The 8,408-nt window shown below is 37.4% G+C and overlaps 1 protein-coding gene across 7 annotated transcripts in view; it reads right to left on the bottom strand.

Annotated features, from left to right (window-relative positions):
* The window catches only part of B3galt1 (beta-1,3-galactosyltransferase 1), a 548,045-nt gene that overhangs the window by 156,616 nt on the left and 383,021 nt on the right, over positions 1-8,408 (bottom strand). Inside the window, exon 1 of one of the 7 annotated variants that reach the window (XM_029536539.1) lies at positions 1,374-1,392. The exons of the other annotated variants lie outside the window; for them this stretch is intronic. The gene's annotated coding sequence lies outside the window, so the exon portion shown is untranslated. Of the gene's footprint in view, positions 1-1,373; positions 1,393-8,408 lie in introns of those variants that run through there. 7 annotated transcript variants of the gene reach the window in all.

Below are 8,408 nucleotides of genomic sequence, written 5' to 3'. Positions count from 1 at the left end.
TTTCTTTCTTTCTTTCTTTCTTTCTTTCTTTCTTTCTTTCTTTATTCTTTTTAAGAAAAAAGTAGGTTAGAGACTAACGCGTGCGCAGAGTGAGCGTGAGCCATGACTCTGGGTACATAAGGAAGTGCTTGTGGTTGTATCTTGGCAGAGGAGGAAGGAGGGTGCTTCACCTCTGGGAAGCAGTGGCTGGGTGCTCTCTTCATTTTATCCCTTGCGCATATTATCCTATCGCTGAACGTTACCCTGAAAACAGCATTATTTTTATAACTAAAATTGTTAAAAATAAAGCTCAGTAATAACTTCAAATATTTTGACAGACTGTCACAGTTGGCAGGGTAGAAAAAAAAAAAAACAACACAGCTCTATGACATTAGTTTCTAGTGAATTCCCACCGCGAAGTGGAAAGAGACACATGAGGGTACCTTTGGGGACTCTGTAGGAATATTTTAGTGTTCAAGTTTTTTTTTCCCCTTGAATTTCAGTTGTACTCTTGGTCCTTCATTTTTTTACATATCATACTCTAGAAAGATTCACTCCTGTAATCTGATATAATCATTCCAGCTTTAGCTCACCTCACACCGAAGGATGTCACGTAGAGGAAAAGTAACTTTGCCTTCTTACTAAAGCTTCATGGTATCTGGAGCATTATTTTATGTCATCCTAAAATGACTTTTAGCTGGGAAGCAGATGTCATCTATTCTCATAGCAAAGAGTTCTTTAAGCAATGTCCAAATCTTTCTGATTTTACCTCAAGGTAACTTAATCTACCAGTACTAACTGCCAAAGAGGGGAAAATGCAAAACGCAAGATTCCAAGGATAGACTTCCACATTTCTCATTTACATATGTGGGCCAGAATGTCATAAACAATATTCATGGATATTCATGGAAATTAGCCTCCCACCTTCACCTATTAGTCTACTTTCTGAGTGTCTAGCATAACAGTCACGACAATGTCTTTGATTACTGAGCTTCAAACTGGAATAGTAGGTCAAGGACATGATTCGGTGGATAAAAGCACTGCTGAGCTACTAGTCTTCACATGAGCTCCATCCCTGGGACCCACAGAGTCAAAGGGAAGAACCAGTTCCCACAGGTTTTTCTCTGACCTCTACATGTTTGCCTTGATATACTTATATATTTATACACACACACACACACACACACACACACACACACACACACACAGCGGGGTGGAGGAAGAGAGATACTTAAAAAAACATATTTTAACGTCTTCATTGTTGCATTGCAAGGCATTCACCAACTTAATAAAGCTTTATTGTGTCTCATTTTTGATTCCTTCCAACTAGGAATTTTAAAACTACATAGCCACTTCCTTGAGTTCTAAAGTATGAAAAAGGGATCTGAGAGTACCTTGGAGAATATTTGAAAGGCGTGGAACTCAATGTATCTGAGTAACTTCCCATTAATCTCCTGGAGACTTGACATGAATACAGTAATAGTAGGATATTCTATAGTTTCTAGAAATAGGATAAAGGACATTGCGTTATTCTGTGAGCAAACCCACATATGACTAATCTTTAAGCCAGATTCATTTACATAACACGACAATTTTCTTTCACGGAATGGGTTGTTTAAAAGGCACACTTGCACTACAACAAGCACAGGGGCACATCTGCTCTCTGATATCTCCTTTAGCTATTCTTATGCCATTATAGAACATTATATTATTTGACAGTATAGGAAAAAGAATCCCCTGTTCCTGACATCAAACCGCTTTAAAAGTCTGAATTAGAGTACTATAAATCATGTAAAATTGTTTCAATTTTATTGCAATTCACTTCAGGGAATGAATTTGATTTTCTGAAGTATTTCAACAGGAATGGCCTTATTATTCACGTTCCAGGGTTCTAGCCATATTCAATACACATACCATATAATGTTACCAAATTTTATTTTTTACATTATGTATTGCCCCCTCTGAAATCAATATCTGGAACATTTAATTCCTGTAAATGGATATTTGCTTATTAAAAATGCATAGGATATAAAACAACCCAATGACTATTCCATCCAATCTGTGCAGTGCCTCCCTTTGCTCTTCAACACTGATACATATTATTTTGACTCCACTCTCCTGGAAATTAAAGATGGGAGAATAGTGCTTCCCTGAAAATTCTGAGAAAAATAATATAATTCAGGGATAATATATAATGTTTTCCAGGTATGGGAATGACTCTGACTCAAGTTAACTATTCAATATTAGGCTCTTTTTCTTCTATTCTGGCTGGTAAATATTGCTCAGGGGTGGCTGATTAAGAATTCTATGTTACTGTCATGCAGGAGTTCAAATGAGGTGAGTTTCTTGAGTCACTAGGAAGCAAAGGCAGGACTGGACCAAATCAACATTACTCATAAGGTATATCTTTGCGATTTAACAAAAGAATTGCAGGCCCCAGTGTTGTGGATGCATAAGGTTTACTTCTCATATTATTTCAACAAAGCCCCACCTTCCTAAAAACTCAATCATGACTCAGGCTGGTAACTGGCATGCCATAGTTTGGTAAGCATAATTTGAAATGGCATAAAATTATCACATGAGTTAGGAGGTCCAAATCTAGTGCACTATTAAGGAACTAAAGCTCTCACAAAGGACTGGAACAAGTCTTGTTGGGGTGTATTGATGCTTGCCAAATAGCATCTGCTTCAAAATGCCTGTCTGGGAAGGCTCATACCAAATTTAAACCCTTATCTCAATTTTTGTCAAAGAAATATACAGCCTGGCAGACCAAATGGCTGCTACTTGCTTTTATCAAAAAGGCCCATGATTTTATATTGTAACTAATTAATTTTTGAACAAGGCCATCTGTTTCAGTAAAAACAAAGGGACATAAAGAAGTCATCATTGTCTTAATACTTCTCGTACTTCTCTCATTTGATAACCACTGTGGGAGGAAATCATGGTCAAGACTGAACTTATTTTATTGTTATGAAATCCAGGATTCATTACTCTATCTCTGCCCATAGAAAGGAAACTTTGTGACCAGCATAGGTGTCTTTATAGGATGTGAATCTTTTCCTTAAAAGCAAATATTGCTGGCTGCTGTAACCATTGGGGGCCCGTGCTCTCATCGCCATAGGTTGCATGTTGCAAACCTTCAGGTAGTTGGCTTGCTGTACTCAGTGCCAAGGTCATTTCTGGGAAACTCTGTCTTCTGAGAACAGTAGATGGCCAAATCTTTCATCTTCTGCCATCAAGACCAGGGACCAGTGTCTTAGTATTGTCCACCTACATTTTCTCAAAACCAAGATACTCTGTAGCCTTAGTACTGGTAGAACTCACTGTTGTAATGACTTGAACGAGACAGTTCCTCTTCATGGCTTTTTATGTCATTTGTAAAATGAAAACAACAGTGCTTCTATCATAATTTTGCTCTATCATCTATCTATCTATCTATCTATCTATCTATCTATCTATCTATCTATCTAATATACATATATTATATATGTGTATATATATATTATATATATGTGTGTATATATATTATATATATGTATATGTGTGTAAATATATTATATATTCTATATATATTCTTTCTCTCATGAAAGTAGCTACTGGGACCTTGGTTCTGGAGAAAGACAGCCTGCTGAATTGAGTCTCATAATGAGTGTGATTTTCTTAGGGATTTACTGCTATGAAGAGACACCATGACCAAAGCAGTTCTTCTAAAGGAAACCATTTAATTAGGGCTGGCTTTCATTTCCAGAGGTTTAGTCCCATTATCATCATGGTAGGAAGCCCGGCAGCAAGGAGACAGACTTGGTGCTGGAGGAGCTGAGAGTTCTAAATCTTGATCTGAAGGCAGTAGAAGGGGATTAGAATTCTATACTGAGATCTCAAAGCCCACTTCCACAGTGTTATACTTCCTACAACAAGGCCACACATACTAGTAGTGCCACTCTTTACGGGCCAAACATTCAAACATTCAGCTCTCTGGGAGAGATAGCTATTCTCACTTCCACAGTGACTAGAAATTTTGCTTCCTATGGGGATCTCTGTCCCCTTAGAATACCCTGCTGTCCCCTGTGCTTCCAGGTGAACCTTTGAGACTCAGACCTAGCGTGGTCCTGGGTTTGGATTGCTGTTTTGCATGTGAGCCACCAAGGTATTGACACTGTCTTGCTAGCCCTTCAGAGTCCCTCCACTCAGTGAACCACACATGCCCGGTCAGCTTTCTTCTCCTTTATCCTTTATTATAAGATATTTATTGATTTAGTATGTTCCAAAGACTCTCTTTGGAACAATGCAAGTTAGGAAGACAGAGAAATTTTCTGCTACTTTAGCTTTTCTTTGAATAGATAAATGTTTATGATATGGGTAAACATTAGAAACTCATCCATTGGGAATTAGGCTTTAAATCTCAGGGAGAAAAATGTACTTTCTTTTATGCAGAGCCGTTCCAATAGTTCAAATGATCAGTCTTAGACAGGGTTCAGGACTTGCCGAGCATATGAGAGGGCCTCTGGTCAACCTCTAGTTCTACAAAGCAGAAGACATCCCTGAACCTTTCAGTGGTAACAAAACTGATTTTTCTTCTAAATTATTTTCTAGATTATATCTATAGTGATAGAAATCTAGAGAAACAAATAACCCAAATGATCCAGGACCACTAACCTTTCCTAAGTTTTTTGTTATACAGAAGTTCTACTAGACAAACTATATAGCAATACTTCTATTAAATTTTAATTTAAAGTTTATATAAAGTATACTGTTCCACTGTCTTATCTTTATCAGTTAAGTATATTCTAAGTTTCTTAATATTTGAGTTGTTATTAAGACATTATGATGACTAGAAATAAATTCAAATTATATTTAAACGTTAAGTAACAGATATTACAGAATATTGAGTAAGGGGACTTGGAGGTGGCCCAGCATTTATGAGTACTGGATGCTCTTGAGTAGGGCCAGGGTGTTACTCCCAGTACCCACATGTTGATCTACAACCATTTGTAACTATAGTCTCAGGGTATTCAACACCCTCTTCTTGCCTCCACATGTGCCAAGCACACATGAAGTACATATGCACACTTTCAGGCAAAAGAGCTGTACACACACACACACACACACACACACACACACACACACACACACTAAAAATAGATTGAATAATAAGTTGCATTGTTGCATCTGAGGAAGTATTTATAGACATTTTTGTTAACTATTTCTCATCCATTTCTCTTTCTCCTACAACTTGAATAGCTATTATTTACGATATTCTTGCTTATTGACATTTATTTCATGAATTTTTAAATTGGCTATAATGGCCAAACAACTCTAAATTCTATCTATCTATCTATCTATCTATCTATCTATCTATCTATCTATCTATCTCCTAGAAACATTAGTAAGCTGATGTTTCATAAATAATATTTACATATCATTCCATATTTAATTTTGCCTTTGTTAGTAATTTTTAATTGTGTATAAAACAAGACTTACCACAACACAATTAAAGAGAGAGTAAATGCTTCTGTCTCAAGGGAGAAAAAGACCCAGATCTTTGCAAATTTATAATGAACCCGCAGAATATAATTTTTCCCATAACGAGAAAAGTGAGAGTTCTTTTCTTTTGGTGCCTGATGATTCCTTAAATACAGAATAAATACTCTAAAACATATTTAAAACAAGAAAAGCCATTCTTGAGATGTCTTTTTTTGCCTTTCCATGTCTATTCTGAGCAATGATGATGCACTCCCTTTGGGAAAAGAAAACCGCACAAGCAATCTCTTCTGAATACTACAGTGCATTCCAAATGAGGGGACTAAAATAGAGCTGCTTGGCCAAGGCTCAAATTCCAGCCTTCAAGCCTAGCCTGGGCGTTCTGGGTCAAAGCTGCAAATGCTGTCCCTCCAAAAGCTACAGAGTCGGTGACCTGCAGCGTTTCTTAGTTTACAAGGAAAAACAGAACTCTAATAATTTTCTTTCAGTAAGATTTTCTTGGCAGTGTTTACCCTTGAATAAAGTTGTCAAAGTACTGTGGTTTTTGTAACTTCCTGCAGGTCAAAGTTGAAAAGCGGTCCATCAAAGTCAGTCGGTCCATCTGGCTTTTCAGAACCACCGATTTGGTGTGAAGAAAAGCCCAGAGAATGAGAAGTCTGGTGACTTCCAGGAGGCCCAGTGAGCTGGAATTTGAGTGACCTCCATGTTTCTACCTCTGCTTCTATCTGGCAGGGGAAGTTTCTTGACCTTGAACAGCTACAATAATGTATAACATAAGTGACTTCACAGAGATAATCTTTAATACCCCATTTTAAATATCATTTTTCCCATCTAAATCCTTTTAAACACTAATGGGTGGCAGAATGGGAAGCATTCTGACCTTAAAATTGGTGCTTTTAAAAAATTATGTTTTAGTTTTTTAAACTCATTATTTCTTGGACTGTATTTGAACCTAAAGGAATGGCTTGCCGAACCGTAAGTAAAATTCAAACCACAAAAACTTTTAATTGCTTAAAAACCCAATATCACAATGGCCAGAGACATCTGAAGCACTGTTTTTCCTTGCACAATTTGAAAAATTGTAAGACTATATAGCAAAAGAATCAAGCTTTCTTAGACTAGCTCAGCAACAGATCAAAGGCATAAATATGGTCTTCAACCAATTTGCTGTGATAAGGTGCAGCTATAATAGTGACTAGCAAATAAATGCATTTTCAATGCTACATATTTTAAAAATATTAAGGCCTTTCCTTTAGAGAGCAAGACAGTCCAATCTGTTTAAGTTGGAAGCAGATGCTGTGATAGCTGAGAGCCCAGTTTGAATGGTCAAATGCAATGCCTTCCTAGGCAGTTAGCTTGCACTTTATTTCTAAGGACCCCATAATCAGTGCCTTCAAGCATTAGCCCTACTGTCCAGAGGAAAATGTGTGGCTTGCCTCTGATCATCCTTTTCTCATGTCAAAGAACCAGAACCTACCTCTTGGGTCACTTGGGTCACAGCCCTGTATTAATTAACACTTAGGTCACAGTATTATGTTAATTAGTTGATTTCCTGGTTAGCTCTCTCTCTGTAAGTGTCTTCTGGCTATTACTAGTAAAAATAAATGGTTACCAAGATGAATGGATCAATCAGGACACTGAGGAATCTAGTGTAACGATAACTAGTCCTTCGAAAGAGTCTCTCGGTACAGAAGGCAACACATTTGTGAAAAGAAAAAGTGGAAAAAATGGGCTATGTCTTTGGAAAGAACCAGGAATTGCTCTGTATAACTGTCATCTTGCAATGCGGTAAACAAACAAGCCTGCACCAGGAATGTGGACTTTGGGATTCTGACAGACGAGGGTAGTTTTCCCAAATTGCACAATGCACTTTCCTTTGCACCCTTACATCTTGTTCATTCATTCCAATCTCTCCTCTGACCTCAAGCAAGTTCAGTGATCATATTTAAACTCTGAAAATGGGCACATAATTCCGAAAACCATTAAATTTCACTGTACAGTGGTTTCCATAATATATTCAACTTTATCTAATTCAAGCCTCGTCTTCAAATCTCTTCAGTGTACCTCAGACACTGACAGACTTAATCAAGGTAATATTTGTCTTGAGAGTAGTAGTAGGAAAAAAAAAACCAGCATCAATAAGAGTTGCTCAACATGGTTAAATCCTTATTGTATTCAAATAGCTGGACTGGGCTATGTGTGTGCACTTTCTCACTTAATTTCCACAGTACAACGATGTATCAAGAATCACTTTGCTAATTTTTGTAGATTGAAAATCAGAGACCCAGGGAGCTATAGAGAGGGGCATAGTAGGACACAGATGCTACAGATGGGGAAAAGAAAGAAATGAGGGTAAGGAGAACGTAACAGAAGGAAGGGAGGAGGATGGAGAAATAACAGCAATACATTTTGCAAAGTGCATGGGTAAATATACTATTTTATAAGCTTACATAAAATATATAAAATGGACTACAAAACATATATTTACATTGAATTATGCTACATGGTATGATAACGCTACTCCAAGAGCCATTGACTATCTAACAAATATCCTAGTGACAGGCAAGGGAAATCTCCCTTAAAGTTGCTGGTCATAAGGTTCCAAGTGAACTTCCAAACAATATAGCCAGTGCTCTTGTTTGCTTCACCAAACATGAAGGCAAGGCCCTAAAGCTGAAGGCAACACAATTTTTGGACACAGGACCTGGTGGAATCAAACTGATTCTGGAAGATTCCTCCCTGAGCAAGACCTTTCATAATATTGGAAGGTACTATGCAAGTCTGCAAGGTAGAAATGGAATTAGCAGTCTCATGTAGCTGTAAAACTCGTGGACTGCAGAAAATGATCAGGATGATATCACCAATGGTGTAAGAGTGGCAATTATGTCTTAGATGTAACCAATAGCCATATGATTAGACATGAGGCCTACTCAATAGGAGGGGTTCAT

This window comes from Mus pahari, chromosome 3 (assembly GCF_900095145.1).
Source record: "Mus pahari chromosome 3, PAHARI_EIJ_v1.1, whole genome shotgun sequence".
Classification (NCBI taxonomy): Eukaryota; Metazoa; Chordata; class Mammalia; order Rodentia; family Muridae; genus Mus; species Mus pahari.
Note: the sequence above shows the minus strand (reverse complement) of the source record. Positions and strands in the feature narration are given on the sequence as shown.